We start from the raw sequence: 15,918 nt of genomic DNA, 5'->3' as shown, positions 1-15,918 counted from the left end.
CTCCGCATCCAGAGCTGGGCCTGATGTCAGTAGGGAAGGCAGTCAGGAAAGAAAGGGCGTGAAATGAGAGAGAGCAGAGACAAGCTGCAATCTGCAAGGATGAACTAAAAGCCACATCAGTTTCTCACCGACTTCACTGCTCTGACTTCAATGATAACTTGAAGAAGATACTTGTGCCTGTTGTCACAAAGCTAATGTGTACCTGGTAGGAGGTAGAAAGCCCAGAAGCCCAAGGAGGAATCCAGCAGGAACTAGAACAGCTGTGGGTCTGGCTGCTGTCTCACACCAAGGTGGGAGGCAGATCTGTGATATCAGTCATGGTCTGCAACCACACCTGACTCTCCACAAACCAGGTAGAAATACACAGTTGACCCTTGAACAGAGGGGCCACTTATACCTGGGTATTTTACAGTAAAGTACTGTAAATGTATTCTCTCTCCCTTATGATTTTCTTAATAACATTTTCTTTTCTCTAGCTTTAATTGTAAGAATACAGTATATATAATAACACATAACATGCAAAATGCATGTTAATCGACGGTTTATATTATCTGTAATGCTTCTGGTCAACAGTAAGCTATTAGTAGTTAAGTTTGGGGGGAGTCAAAAATTATAGGAGTGCTGGATGGCTCAGTCGGTTAAGTGTCTGGCTCTTGATTTTGGCTCAGGTCGTGATCTCATAATTTGTGAATTCAAGCCCCAGATCAGGCTCTGTGCTGACAGCACGGAGCCTGCTTGGGATTCTCTCTCTCCCTCTTTCTCTGCCCCTCCCCCACTTGCTCACTCTCTCTCTCTCTCTCTCTCTCTCTCAATAAATAAACTTAAAAAAATTATATGTGGGTTTTTGACTGTGTGGGGAGTGGGGGTGTTGGTGTCCCTAACCCGTGTTGTTCAAGGGTCAACTGGTACAACCAAATGGCGTAGAAGTATATTTCTGAGTATAAATAAACATGGCTTCTGGTTCCTTTCAAGCCCCACATAAGACTGTCTTGTGGCCACACAGGAGAAGGAATTCTAGCCATACAGCTTGACTAAGTTGATACAGTACAAGCTACCATGGCCTTTATTTGCTACTAACCCATGGGAGGACCACGGACAAGTTGCCTATCCTCTATGGCTCCCCAAACCTCTCCAAGATAATTAAAAAAGCAGCACTAGCCACTTTTTGTTTTGTATGTATGGGGTAAAGATGAGAAAGACTAGATTTGTAAAATTATTGGGTGAATGTTAGGATTAGTTCAGTATCATCATTTTAAGTTGTTTTATGTTTATTATTCTGTGACATAGGCCTTCCTCTGGAAATGCTGCTTTCTGTCAAGCCGACTATCAAAACACATTAAATATGAAGATTTGATAGAAAAACGTACATATAAGCCAACAGTAACCCATAAGGTATGTCAGTCTTCCTAACAAGTAAATGAATACTTTGAGGTTTTCTCCCCAATGGGAAACAATGATAGTATGTCTCTTAATTATGTACTAAAACAATAACTCACTATTCTCTCTTCCATCAAGCTGCAAATATATAGCAAGCAGACTGTCTTTTATAATAATACTGCCCACTGAGCCTAAATACTACCCATTGTCATATGTCGAGTCGCTGCTATGTGTCATGTCCTAGCCAAATGGCTTTTAATACATCATATCTAATTTTCTCACTAACTGTGCAAGATAAGCATTTTTGCCAATCCAACGTGTGTGAAATAGTATTTAATTGTTTTAACTTATATTTCTCTAATACTAGTCTACTGATCGTTAGGTTACTTCTTCTCTGAATGGCTTATTTATATCCTTTGCTGAGTCCTGGCCCAGGCCATTACCAGCTGTATAAAATTGAACAAGTTATTTAAATCCTTTGCATCTAAGTTTCCTTATCTGTAGAAAGAAATACATATAAAGGATTACTGTATAAATGTAGAGTAATTTTTAGGATAAAGTGTATTCATGTATATTAACTATTATTAATTCATAGCACATATGTTAATTGGCATTTGGATATAAATTCCCATTTGCTCTGTTATAAATATGTTCTCCCTGACAGTGGCTTGTCTTTAAACTTAATTTATAACATATTTTATCATATAGGAGTTTAACATTTTTATAATAATATATATCAGTACTTTAATGATTTCTATCTTTATAAAGAACTCATCTTTCCCTCAAACAATAAAACATTATGAGATACCTTCTTCCAGTTGTTTTAAATTCTTTTTAACGTTTATTTTTGAGAGAGAGAGAGACAGAGCGTGAGTGGTAGAGGAGCAGAGAGAGAGAGAGACAATCTGAAGCAGGCTGTATGCTCTGAGCTGTCAGCACAGAGCCAGATGCAAGGCTCAAACTCACAGACCGTGAGGTCATGACCTGAGCCAAAGTCGGATGTTTAACCGACTGAGCTACCCAGGCGCCTCTCTTCCAGTTTTAAAATTTTGAATTTCACATTTAGATATTTAATCTACCTGGAGTTTATTTTTATATGGTATGAGGAAGTACATATCTATTTTTTTTTTTTTTTTCATATAGATAGCTGAGCTAGGTCAGACCACAAGTGCTAGTATAGGTAAGAAGTCTGTTGAGAATGGTGACCTCACTTAGCTTGGGTTACTTTCTTGGTTGTTTAATAGTGACCCAGTCAACAACCAGGGCAAAGGATCATAGGAGGGTAAAAGCATGCTTTCGAGGAAACAGCTCTCCCAAATTTCTTTGTCACTGTGGAATTGCCCCTAAATACTTGGGGGTCTCAGCAGCCTGGGAGAGAAAAGTGCCAGAGGCTACAGAATCAAGACAACCCGCCTTTTATATCATCTTGGAGTTTAAGAGGGTTTTGGTGTGAAGTGTTACATCAACACTTAAGGATGACCTTGTGATCTCTTAAAGGTGTTGGTACAATGCATACTTTCTATTCCATTTCTAATTGGGCCTCCTTGATTTTTTCGTGCTGTGAGATGTGAGGTGACACAGTTGTCCCAACTCCATTTATTGACCAGTTCTCCCCATGATTGGTAACATGTCCCACACCAGAGACCTGCAAAAACCAATGTCTGTCTATGAATACAATAGCTAATGTAATCATTTATGTAAAACAGACAATTTCAGGGGCACCTGCATGGCGCAGTTGGTTAACCGTATGACTTTGCCTTAGGTCATGATTTCAAGGTCTGTGGGTTCAAGTCCTACATTAGGCTCTGTGCTAATAGCTTGGAGCCTGGAGCCTGCTTCGGATTCTGTGTCTCCCTTTCTCTCTGCCCCTTCCTCTCTCATGTTCTGTCTCTGTCTCTCTCTCAAAAATAAATAAACATTAAAAAAAGTTAAAAAAAAAACCAGACAACTTCAAATGTTGTCCATCTTGATTTTGGTTTGTGGATTCTAAATGTCCAAAGTTCAAATGATTCAGAGTTGAAGTGAAAGAAAACTAAATCCTTATTTTCCTTTTGATGACACATTCTAGTTTTTAAAGATTCATAACACAATCCAGAGCCTTTTTATACTGATGCCTGATTGTATGACATGGGCTCAGGACTTGGATTTGTGCCTTCTGATAAATATGGTGGTGTCAGATATCATAGCAGGTGATTATAATTGCAATAATTCTGTAGCCTTCTCACAGTAGGAAACTAAGTCAGTCTGTGAATTGGTCAGCAAACTCTCCAAAGGAAATTACTAATGTGAGAAGTGGAGGAATAAATGTGTGGTTATAGTCCAGTTTAATTTCCTGTGAACTGATTGCTTCCTTGGTAGTGGTCAATATGTGTGTCTCAGTGCCTTTGGGGAAGCATGCTCCTATGGTATTATGATGGATAATAAAAACACAGAATCCTGTGTCTCCCTCTCTCTCTGCCCCTCCCCTACTCATGCTCTGTCTCTCTCTGTCTCAGAAATAAATAAACATTAAAAAAAATAATAAAAAAAAACAACAACACAGAATCCTGAAGAAGAACATTGCTAAATGGTATTAAAATATGGCTCTGGGATGAAAAAATGAGCTTGTGACATCTGACTAATAGGGAGATGGAGCATAGTGAGAATTATTCATAGTGGTCAATGAAAAGGCCAGGATGCACATTGAGCAGAGCAGCCAGCAATACTCGGGTGTTGTTTGCACACTGCTTCTCTAAGTGACAAACTGTAATCATCAAAGCCTCCTCAAAACTTTCCATTCACCAGGGCTGCTTAGGCTAGTATACAAGTGATATTTTTACAGATGGCTGTGCGCAGATCATATAGACGCCAGCAGCTGTGATGGGTCCCCACTGTGGCACGGATCTCCCAAGACATTCCATGTGGCTTCTTTGGAGTCCTCTATTATTTATTTATTTGGGGCATAAGATTTATCTTTGTGAGTGTTTTTCCAGAATTAATATACACCAATAACCTTTGCATGTCCTGAGTATCTCTAAGGTGATGTAGAGAGGAGAATCCAGGATCATGCTGGCTAGAGACAGGAGGCAGAAAGAGCCCAAAAGGGCTGAGAGTGAGCTGTTGAGCAAATAAGAGAAAATGCTTAATTCTGCTGAACTGAGATTCTCAACCTAGGGTCTGAACTTAGGGTTCTCAAACTTAGATTTCTGCAGAATCCCCTGGGAAGTTTGTTTACAATGCAGATTCACCCCCAATTCAGATTCACAGAGTCTGGAATGGACCCACAAATGTGCACATCCGAGGTGTTTCTGAAGTATGTGGTCTAGGAACTATATTCAGAGGAAATCCTCTACTGCTGGTGAGTAGTTGTATGTGTTGGGGGTTCATGAAAAAGGACTATGGAAAGGAACCATGCACCTGAACCCCCAACATAGTATGACAAATTGCACATCCAGACATGCCTGTGCATTTGATGAGGGAGCATAAGGCAAGCTGACAGGCCACAAACACCCTCCATACCCCCCACACCCAGATGGGATATGTGTGATACTCCTCAGGTACTCCTGGCTGCCCAAGAACAAAGGAAAGTGGAAAACAAATGGTTAACTGATAGAGATCACAGTTCTATAGGACCTAAGTCTCCATCACCCCTCCATAGTGATGTGGGAAACAAAGGCAGAAGGAAATGACAGAATTAAATTTCTTTATCACCTGCATCCCATTGATAAATACTTGAGGCTGACAGAGTGAAACCTTTCTCCCTGAACTCCCTACTGTCTTAATGCTAATGGTTTGCTAGAGGAAAAAACAAACTTAGCTTGACAATAGCTAGACCTCCAGTATCTTGTGAGTCTTTAGTTTATGAAAATCTTGCTAAAGATTTCCCCTGGACTTTACCTCCCCACAACTCCATAGTATAAAACCAGTCTCTCCTCATGGTTCCAGGGCAGCTCTTCCTGCCCATGGGTCTTGTCCCCGTGCTTCAGTAGAATCTACCTATTTACACCAAAGACATCTTCAACAATTCTTTCTTGGCCATTGGCTCTGGGCCCCACAAACCCCACTATCACCCCAAAAACCTCATCACATTTTTCAGAGATAAAAATCTAGGGGCACCGGGGTAGCTCAGTCAGTTAAGCAGCCAACTCTTGATTTAGGCTCAGGTTATGATTTCAGGGTCATGAGATTGATCCACATGTCCAGCTCTGTATTGATAGCGTGGAGCCTGCTTGGGGATTCTCTCTGTCCTCTCTCTGCCCCTCCTCATGTGTGTGTGCACGCTTGCATGCTCTATCAAAATAAATAAACAAACTTTATTAACAAAAAAGAAGGAAAGAAAGAAAGTCCATACGTTTCCTCACATACTTGGAAGGATCCATGTCCCTCAGAAGTTACAAACCATGATAGCATGTAATCTCCACAAAGCGAATGATCGGACCTCTATTGCCACAGGTGTTTAACTTCTCTTCCAGATTACTGCCCCATATCCATCCAGCATCTCACACAAATATGAACATTCTTGGCCCTAGGAAGGCTCTGGTCGGAGACCATGTCTGGGTCCCTGTGACTCAGTTGTCAGTATTGGGAAAGTAACACAAAGGGACATCCTACTGAGATGGATAGGTAGCTTGTCTCTGCAAACAAAGATAGCAGTGCTGTTTTGTGCACTAGAAAGCCTTGTTAATGGCTTCCAAAGATAGCCAGAGGGGCATGGAGCTCCCCCAGGAGCTGCTTCTCCTCAGTCAGTGCCTGGGAAAGGACCCTCAGAGTCAAAGGTCTGATTAGAAGGAGGTCTTTCTAGTCCTCTGGCTTCAGTTCCAGAGCCCCCACAGTGCCTTGAGCTTCCAGAACCTTCCTCTCCTGTCCCTCAGGCTGTGTAAAACTGAAGAACAGCCTGGAGTTACAGTGTAAGGGCATCCCCATTGAGCATGCTAACCTTAACTTTGCCCTTAGCCGTTTTTTTCATTTACCACATAACTTCTCAAGCATTTATTATTGTTAATTTCCATGAATTATTTTTTCAAACTGTTTAAGCAAGATAAAAGAGTCATAGAATTTAGTTTTATTATTATTATTAATATTACCTTTGCACAAATGGGATGAGAGAAGTGTCCATAACCCTCTTCTGACTTGGAGGACTCACAATACGTATGCTTTTCAGAAAAAAAAAATCTCGTAGGGAATATTACCAGAGTAACACGTTTTAAAACAAGACCAATGGAGGATTACCACCTTCATGGAAGTTATAGTTACATCCACAAGCTGTAGCAACAATCTCTGAAATTCAGATGTTTTATTACTCCTGAGTTAGAAATAACATTGACAGGCATAGTTAAAGATGTAGAAGAATATTTCTTTGTGTTTTCATTTTGTTTTGTTTCAGTTAGAAGAAGATATATTTTCTTCTTAACTAGCTGAGATTTCTCTCACCTCTAAGTAGAGGGTCTGCTATTTCAGGATTTTGATTTCCTTGACTTAGCATGGTGAGAAATAATGCACACCTCTGTATTAACATCCTTAAAAATCTTAAAATTTAGAGTAGGAAAAAAGTAGGAAGAGAATTTAACAAATTGGGTATGGAGCGTGAGTGTGAGGAGTGGCTTGATTGCCCTCTCTAACTCCCTGCTTCTTCCCACCAGCCTCCAACTAGGTAACTCAGCCTCTTCTTCACATAGAAGGTAGAGGTTCCCCATCATGTGACTTGCTCAGATTCCTTCCTACCACCTCCAGATCTGAGTATGTCTTTACCTCCCTCCCTCCTGTTTCAGGAATAGAGGACTTATCCTTCTTCTTGGCTTATGATTATATCCCTTTTGATTACTCCATGACTTTGGCTCCTCAATTTCCATTCATTTCTCTGCCTCCCCCGTTTCCTCTCTTCTGCCTATCTACATGTTTGCGTCTCCCTCACCCTTCATTTATTTTAAAGCTCCCCTGGTTCCCTGGCCCTTCACCTTCCATCCTTCCTGAAAGGCTGTATCTGCCTCTTCTGCACACCCTCACCCCAGACCCTACTGATACTGTTCACCAGTGAGACCCTAACTGCTAAATCCACTCCTCTCCTGCAGGGCATTTTCCCTGACTATTGCTTCTTGGCTTCTGTTCCTCCCCTGCCCTTGAGCACTGATATTCACCAGGGTCTCATGCTCCTTCACTCCCTTCATTTTCCCAAAGCGTTCTCAATTTCTCTAGTGACTTCAGCTGCCGCACACATGCTCCTGATGATTAAGTCTACACACATGACTTCAGTCTCTTTCTTAAGCATGAGGCACTCATCTCCAGCTACATCCTGGACACCTCCGTTTGCATCCTCCACGGGCGCTTATACCATACATCAACCCGCTGTTTTCTCTCCATTCCTGGTCTCTGTGAAGAAGGCCACTCTCTGCTCTGCATCACAGGCCTGACTCCTTGGAGGCCTCTCCAGCTCCTTCCTTTCCTTCAGCCTCCAGATAGGCATCCCCAGTTCTTGCCAATTCTCTGGTTAAAATGTCTCAGTCCACCCCCACTTTCCCTTCCTGCCGACGCTACCTTGGGTCTAGCCCTCACTGTTTTTCACATGCAGATGTTTTCTGATAGATTTCCATTTTAGGTCTCACTTCTCACATAAGCTCTCTGTAGCTACAGCTGTGGGCAGGCCCCAATACCTTTGATGACTTCCTAATACACAATACATCCTACTCCTGAAATGGCATATTGGCTCTTTAGGATAGCATTCCATGTCTCTAACCACTATGATTCTTTCCCTCTCACTTCCTTCTCTATCAGAAGTAAGGCCAAGTTCTAATATCAGAGTATCAGAGGTACCCAGCTGGTGGCAAGCACTCCATCTGCAGATGGCAAGAGTAAGCTTATAAAAATGATACCACTCATTTTGCACTGTCTCTAAAAGTCTGCAACCTGGCAACCTGCTTCCATTTTACCCCTTCATTCTGTTTCTCTTAACATCTTTGTCATAGTCATAAGAATCTCCCAAAAGATGCCACAACTCTCTCTCCTCCTACTCCAGCTATCAGCCATGCTTCTGCCCCCGCCTCTGGAAGCACCAAACTTCACTTTTCTCTGATGTTTTCCCATCTATGTACCTTTCATATGGCTACTCCCCCTCCTCTGCCTGCTCTGCTGGGCAAACTCAATTGGTCTTCAAACCCCCTGTTGAAGCCACCTCCACTGTAGAATCTTCCCTGCTTTCCCCATAAAGGACATACTGCTCTCATGCCCTCATAAGGAATTACTGATGTGTTTGCTTTTCCTGCTACAGTATGACCTCCTCGAGATCAGAGATTATTTCTTATTAATCTTCCTATCCCTGGTGCCTGGCAGATAGTTGGAGCTCAATAAATGTATAAAGAAATGAATGAATGAGTGAAAGACTATCATTGTTCCAAGTGCCATGGCAGAGCAATAGGACTGGAATACAGAGCCCCCATCCTTCTGAGGGTTAAAAATAGTAGATGATGCAAAGTGAATATGTGGGGAACTCCTTAAGGCAGAGAGGGCAGTAGAATCAACTAGCAAATGGTGTTGTTGAGAGGAGGAGGCAATGTTTCAGGTTGCTTTGCTGGAGAAGTGGATAAAGTACACCAAAGATGGTTAACGGGGCTAAAATAAACTCTGGTCTCTAGCTTAGAGACCCCTCCTCCGGGTTCTTCTTCCTTTGTTTGCTGCATGCATGACCCCCCCCCCCCCCCCCCCCCACACACACACACAAATATGGAGGCTGATAACTATAAATTACCCTTCCCACTCGCATTCGGGGCTCAGATCTTTGGAGAAACAGTCTCCTCTGAGCCCGCTGGTGTTACATAAATCTCCAATCCACCAAGATCTCCGAGTGCTGCTTGGTTTTTCTGCCAGTGTTCCAGCCTGGTTCCGTAACAGCTTCACATTCCAAGCAAGAGTCATCCCCATTCCTCTTTTCCTCCTTCTCCAGCTTCTGAATCATCAGGCTAGAAAGACTCCACAGCAAATTGACTTATCCCACCCACACACCCCAGTAACCTGTCTAGAAGACAGGTTCTCATCTCAAACAGGCTGACCTGGGGCGTGTGAGTTGCTTGTTTATGTTTTCTTGTCTCAGTTAAGTTCTTATTCTAATTGGGCTTCATGAAACCGCTCCTTCTTATTCAAATTTACACTTATGTAGAAACCCACTGAGGGGCGCCTGAGTGGCTCAGTGGATTCATCCGACTTTGGCTCAGGTCATGATCTTATGGCTCATGAGTTAAGAGTCCCACATTGGGGTCTGTGCTGACAGCTCAGAGCCTGGAGCCCATTTCAGATTCTGTGTCTCCCTCTTGCTCTCTGCCCCTCCACCCTCATGCTCCATCTCTCTCTCCTCCAAAAATAAATAAACATTAAAGAAAATTTTTTTAATTAAAAAAAAAGAAATCCACTGGATGCAAGCCATTATCTTTTCTATTGCTTGCCATTCCTATTTACTAAATTACTGATTTAGTAATTAGTAAAGATACTGATTCTCATCTATACTCTCCCATTATATAGTCTCTATTTCCAAACACTAGCAATTTACTCTTTTAAATGTTTCCTATCTAATACCTCTGAATTTTCCCCTATGTGTTTCCTAGAGATTCTTTCTTGCTTCTCTCCTGTGCCTACACTTCAATAGAGGCTTTATATTCTCATTTCATCATAGTCTCTGCCTGCCTATACAGGATTCTTGATTTTTCATACTTTCATAGCTCTGAGAGCTTTCCTTTCAATAAATTATTCATTCATTCGCCTAATACAGATTGAGTATTGAGTTACTTAATTTTTGTATTGACTCAGCATACAACTAGGAAAAAAGAAAAAGAAGTAACTCTAGGTATCTTAAACAGAGGAATTTAATTTAGGGAATTGGTTACAAAAGTGTTGGAAGGAGTAGAGTGGGTAAAGCTAAAAACATGACGTATTGGGGCGCCTGGGTGACCCAATTGGTTGAGCATCCGACTTCGGCTCAGGTCATGATCTCGTGTCCGTGAGTTCCAGCCCCGCGTCAGGCTTCATGCTGACAGCTCAGAGCCTGGAGCCTGCTTCAGATTCTGTGTCTCCCTCTCTCTCTGCCCCTCCCCCACTCATGCTCGCTCTCTCTCTCTCTCTCTTTCTCTCTCTCTCTGTCAAAAATAAATATTAAAAAAAATTATTTTAAAAAGACATTACATATCAAGTGTTGATAAGAATGTGGAGCAACTGGAATTCCCATGTACTGCTGGTAGGAATGTAAAACAATACAACAATGGAAAATTACTTTGCTGTTTCTTAAAGAGTGAGATATACAACTACCATATAATCCAGTCATTCCAAGCTTAAGTATTTACCCAAGAGAAATGAAAGAAGATACCCATACAAAAACTTGTACACAAATGATCATAGCAGCTTTATTTGTAATAGCTTAACACTAGAAACAAATGTCTGCCAAAAGGTGAATGACAAACAAACTGTGATACATATAAACAATAGAATACTATGTAGCAACAAAAAAGGAATAAAAGATTAAAATATGTAACATAGGTCATTTTAATTGTGCTGAGTGAAAGAACTCAGATTTTAAAGAAGAAAATATTGTATGATTCCATTTATGTAAAATTCTAGAAAATGCAAGCTATGATGACAAGAAGCAGATCTGTGGTGAGGGAAGAAGAGGGAGAGATTACAAAAGAGCATGACAAACTTTTGTAGCATGAGAAATCACATTTGTTATTTTTATTGTGATGATGATATCACAGTATATACTTATGTTAAAATTTATCAGATTATAAATACATGTGGTATATCTCAACAAAACTGTAAAGGAGTTGAAAGGAGTCTGGAATTAAAAAATTGAAAAATGGTAAATGGTGACATTACCCAGAGATTAGCAACTGCAGAAAGCTCCCATCCACCCCTAGGGTTGGAGAATCATAAGGAAAAATGATGTTCACAGAGCCTGTGTTCCTTGACCACTAAGACTAATGGGGTCTCCACAAGAGCTACTGTTTCAATTACCACCTCTACTTCTCTCCAGGAATCCAGGAGCACACACTCTCATTACACCACAGGACCTGGGGAGTATGAAGTTATGTATAAATGCTGCTGCTTGTGGAGTGCTCATGGAGTCTAGGAGAGTTGCATCTGCAGGAGGCATCACCCAAAGCAGAAAAAAAATGGCTCTCCCTTCTGTCTTTCAAATTCCTCCCATCCTTTTCTACCAATGATAGAAACTAAGAGGAAGCTAGCTGGGAAGAAAGTTTATTTTGCAGGTTTCTAGCTCTCCCTGATCAGAGGGGAATAAGGAAAGGCACTTAAGGAGCTGAAGGCCAATGGACAAGTAACTCACCGAACTGTCTGATATATTACTCTTGGCAGAGGAAAATATAAAATGAGTAAAGCCATGGTTCTTACTTTTGTGGATCTTGTCTCTTAGCACTTCCTGGCTCTCCTGAGATTACATGGCTCTCCCATCCCCTGCCTCCACTAAATAGCCCACTATAAGAGCAGATGTAAAGGCCACGAGAAAAGCACAGGATATAGGCATAGAAGGTGGGAGGCAAAGAAAGAGTGTATTCAGGTGAGTGGGGACAGTGCTAGCAGATCGGAAAGGCTGGCCTTTTCTACCACCAAACAGCTTTTTGGAGGCTTTAACAGCCAGCCTCTGAAATAAACCTGTCATTACTTTCTGTGAAACCCTGCTAGAGAGATAGAAGCCCTCAAACATTAATTCTCATACCTGCGTCTTAATTTGCTTTAGACTCAGAGGTTCTTGAAGGACACTAGGTGCCACTGAAGATCTCAGAAAGCTATGCTTTGAACACAGAAACTTATAATCAATTTTGAAATTACATTTTTTATATCCTACAGATTAAAGTTCAGTTCCTTAAAAGCCTGCTGAGTTTTTTCATAATAACCATTTACAAAGTGGGAGCTAATTTAATGTGGAAAGGAGGAGGAATTTTTAGTGTAATTTTCAGCATTCACTTCTGTTTCAAATGGTGTGGGAGCTCCACTTGTGAGTTCATGTATTTAAAAAAAATATTTCATTAAATTCACTTGACACTGACAAATCCACTGGTTACAGTCTTTTCAGTAATGCCTAACAAAAGAAACACTTCGGAAAAATAAATGTAATAAGATAAAGAAAGAAGCTGCGTTTTCATGTATGTAAGTTCAGATGTTTAAATGTGAACCCACATACTCATAATAGTGTTTGGAGTTGAATAAAGTTTTAAAATTTAGTTTTAGTTATACAAGTAATTCATAAATAGCCAATGTGATCATTCAAAAGTACAGATAATGGAAAAGATTTTATGATTCCCTCATAATCCCATTTGTCTAGAATCACTGCTCTTTGTGTGTTTGTGTGGAATCCTACCCTTTCTCTTTGTGTTACCTACATACGCACTCATGGGACTGCAGGAGCCATTTTGAAAAAACTTGTATGTAAGTGTAGGTTAGTCGATTACAAAATTGGCTGTATACTTTTCAGCCCCTTTCATTGAGAAGTGGAGTTTATTTTCCCACCCCGTGAATCCAGTGATGTTGTGCCAGTTCCAAACTAGAAGACTGTAGCTTCTACACTCACTGCCTTGGAACTCTGAAACCAGTATGGGAAAAAAACCTGGGCTAGCCATCTGGAGATAGACCACATGGAAAGGGGTCCCAGACACCCAGTCTGCTTACCAGATGAATGCAAATGTCTGAGTGAACCCAGCTGAGATTAGTTGACCCAGCCCAAACCATAAGAATTGCCCAGTTGAATGCAGCCCAAATTACTGACCTGTATAATTTTGAGCTAAATATATTGTTTTAAACAACTAAGTTTGGAGACTGGGCTGTTATTGGTTGAGGAAAACTGATACTAGATAGTTCTATTGTAGTTCTATAACTGTTTTTCTTTACTCACTATGTTACAAAGAGTTTGACTTGTCAATACAGATAGATCCATCTTATTCTTTTTAAGAGTTGCATACATTTCCATATTATGGATATTCTACAGTTTAATATTTTCTCTATGTTAGACATTTAAGTTGTGCCTGCCTGCCTCCTTCTTTCTCTCCCTCCCCTTTCTTTTTCTGTATTATATCTGTATAGTTGTTGTATAGTTACCCCACTCTGTCTTTTCTTTGATAATATTGGTTATCTTTTTCATATAGCTATTTTTAAAATATAATAAAATTTATCAATCTTTTCCTTAATGGCTTCTCTATTCTAAATTTTGCTCAAGAACAGTGTTCCAATCAAATACATACTCTATTTCTTTCTAATACAGAATTTTATATAAGCGCCCCTGTGTATTTATGGGTATATTAGGCTTAATTCATTAATCCTCTGAAATTTATTTAAATTTATAGTGTGAAATAGGGATTTTTTTTTGCCAACTAGATTGCTAATTGTTTTTTTTAAAGATTTTATTTTTAAGTAATCTCTGCATACAATGTAGAGCCCGAACTTACAACCCTGAGATCAAGAATCACATGCTCCACCAGGTGCCAGGTGGATGGACAGTTGTTCTAAACACCATGTAGCATAGTTCGTCATTTTGCACTGATTTGAAATAAACACTTTTACTCTGTATTTAAATGATCTGCTTCAAGACTCTGTTCCAGTCCATTTATCTATTATCGTCTGTTACCAGATCAATAACAAAATGACTACAACAATATAACAACTACTACTGCTTTATAGTACATTTTGACATTGGCAGAGTATCTTTTTGGCAAAGTATAGTTTGAATATTTTCTCTCTGGAAATGATTTGAGAGTCAGTTTTAAAATTCCATGAAAAAGGAGTTTTGGAATTTTAATAAGGATTACACTAACTTTATAGATTAATTTGCCATCAGTTGAACTTTTAACAACATTGACTCTTGTCCTCAACGATCATGATATGTCTTTTCTTTATTCACATATTTCCTTACGTCCTTCAGTAAAGTTTTGTAGTTTTCTTTTTTATTATATTGCATACTTATTCTTTGGCTTAGTCCTCAGAATTGCATAGTTTTTAAGGCTATTTACATTTCCTAATAAATTTTTAAATGTGTTTTTATTTTTTTAAGTTTATTTAGAGAGACAGAGAGCACGTGTGAGTGAGTGCACGTGGGAGGGGCAGAGAGAGAGGGAGAATCTCAAGCAGTCTGCACACTGTAAGTATGGAGCCCAATGCAGAGCTGGAACTCACAAACCACGAGATCATGACCTGAGTGGAGATCAAGAATTGGACACTTAACCAACTGAGCCACTCTGGCGCCCCACCTAATACATTTTAAAATTTATTTTTGTTTATGTTCAAGAGAATTATTCCTGAAAATAGTTTTGTTTTGTTTTGTTTTGTTTTGTTTTGTTTTGTTTTGTTTTGTTAATTAGGCCATTTTGGTAAACTCATTCATTCTACTAATTTGCCAGTTGATTCTTTTGGATTTTCTGGGTAGATAATCGTATCATTTGAAACTGAGAGTTTCTAACTTTCATTACACTTTTCATTTCATTATTTTACTTTTGGAGGGCTCCTGAACTGACTAACCCTCCCACTCCCCCATGTGTTTGTATTAGTCTGCTCAGGCTACCATTCTGAAGACTACAGTCTGGGTAGCTTAAACACCAGAAATTTATTTTCTCACAGTTTGGAGTCTGGAAGTCCAGGATGAAGTGCTAGCAAAATGTATCGGATGAGACGTCACTCCTCAGGTTGCAGACAGTCCCTTCTCACTGTGTCTTCTCCTAGCCCTTTCTTTGCGTGCTCTCAGAGAAAGGATTCTGGTGTCTCCCTCCTCTTATAAAGACACCAGTCCTGTGGCGCCTGGGTGGCTCAGTCAGTTAAACATTCGACTTTGGCTTGGGTCATGATCTCGCAGTTCGTGAGTTTGAGCCCCACGTTGGGCTCTGTGCTGACAGCTCAGAGCCTGGAGGCTCCCCCTTCCCTACTCGCACTCTGTATCTCTCTCTCTCTCTCAAAAATAAAAGATTAAAAAAAAAAATTTTTTTTAATAAAAAATAAAGATACCAGTCCCAGCAGATTAGAGCCCTATCTTTATGCTTCATTTGGGCTTAATTATCTCCTTAAAGGCCCGATCTCCAAATATAGCCACACTGAGGATCAGGGCTTCAACATATTCCATTTCTGGGATATCAGCATAATCCAATTTCTGAATTAGCATTAAAAATAATGTTTTTAGGGGCACCTGGCTGGCTCAGTTGGTGAAGCATGTGACTCTTGATCTCAGGGTTTTGAGTTCCAGCCCCATGTTGGGTGTAGAGATTACTTAGAAATAAGATCTTTTTAAAAATAATGAGTTAAAAAAATTTCTATTTTTTATTCTAAATATCTGAGAAATAATGTGTGAAAAATGTACAAAATAAAATTAATTTGATATAAACCAGAGTTATCACATAGGTTTATTTGAAAAATGTATGTTTGTGCATAGATCACTTAGTTCATGGTAGAGATAGGCCAAATATTTAAACAATACTTATTGATTGATAGTAGAACTGCCAAAAACCTTTGCTAGTATGTGTGTGTTGTGTCTAAAATGTCCATAAGTAATTGTGTTTTAATATCATATAGATAAGTGGTTTATGTTCAAAAAGC

General features: G+C 40.0%; 1 protein-coding gene across 8 annotated transcripts in view; it reads left to right on the top strand.

The window, feature by feature from the left end:
- NMS (neuromedin S) overlaps positions 1–15,918 on the top strand; it is a 51,117-nt gene that overhangs the window by 17,334 nt on the left and 17,865 nt on the right. For all 8 annotated transcript variants that reach the window (XR_007151234.1, XR_007151232.1, XR_007151233.1 and 5 more), the window contains exon 2: positions 1,288–1,392. The gene's annotated coding sequence lies outside the window, so the exon portion shown is untranslated. The remainder of the gene's footprint in view (positions 1–1,287; positions 1,393–15,918) is intronic.

This window comes from Prionailurus viverrinus, chromosome A3 (assembly GCF_022837055.1).
Source record: "Prionailurus viverrinus isolate Anna chromosome A3, UM_Priviv_1.0, whole genome shotgun sequence".
Lineage (NCBI taxonomy): Eukaryota > Metazoa > Chordata > Mammalia > Carnivora > Felidae > Prionailurus > Prionailurus viverrinus.
Note: the sequence above shows the minus strand (reverse complement) of the source record. Positions and strands in the feature narration are given on the sequence as shown.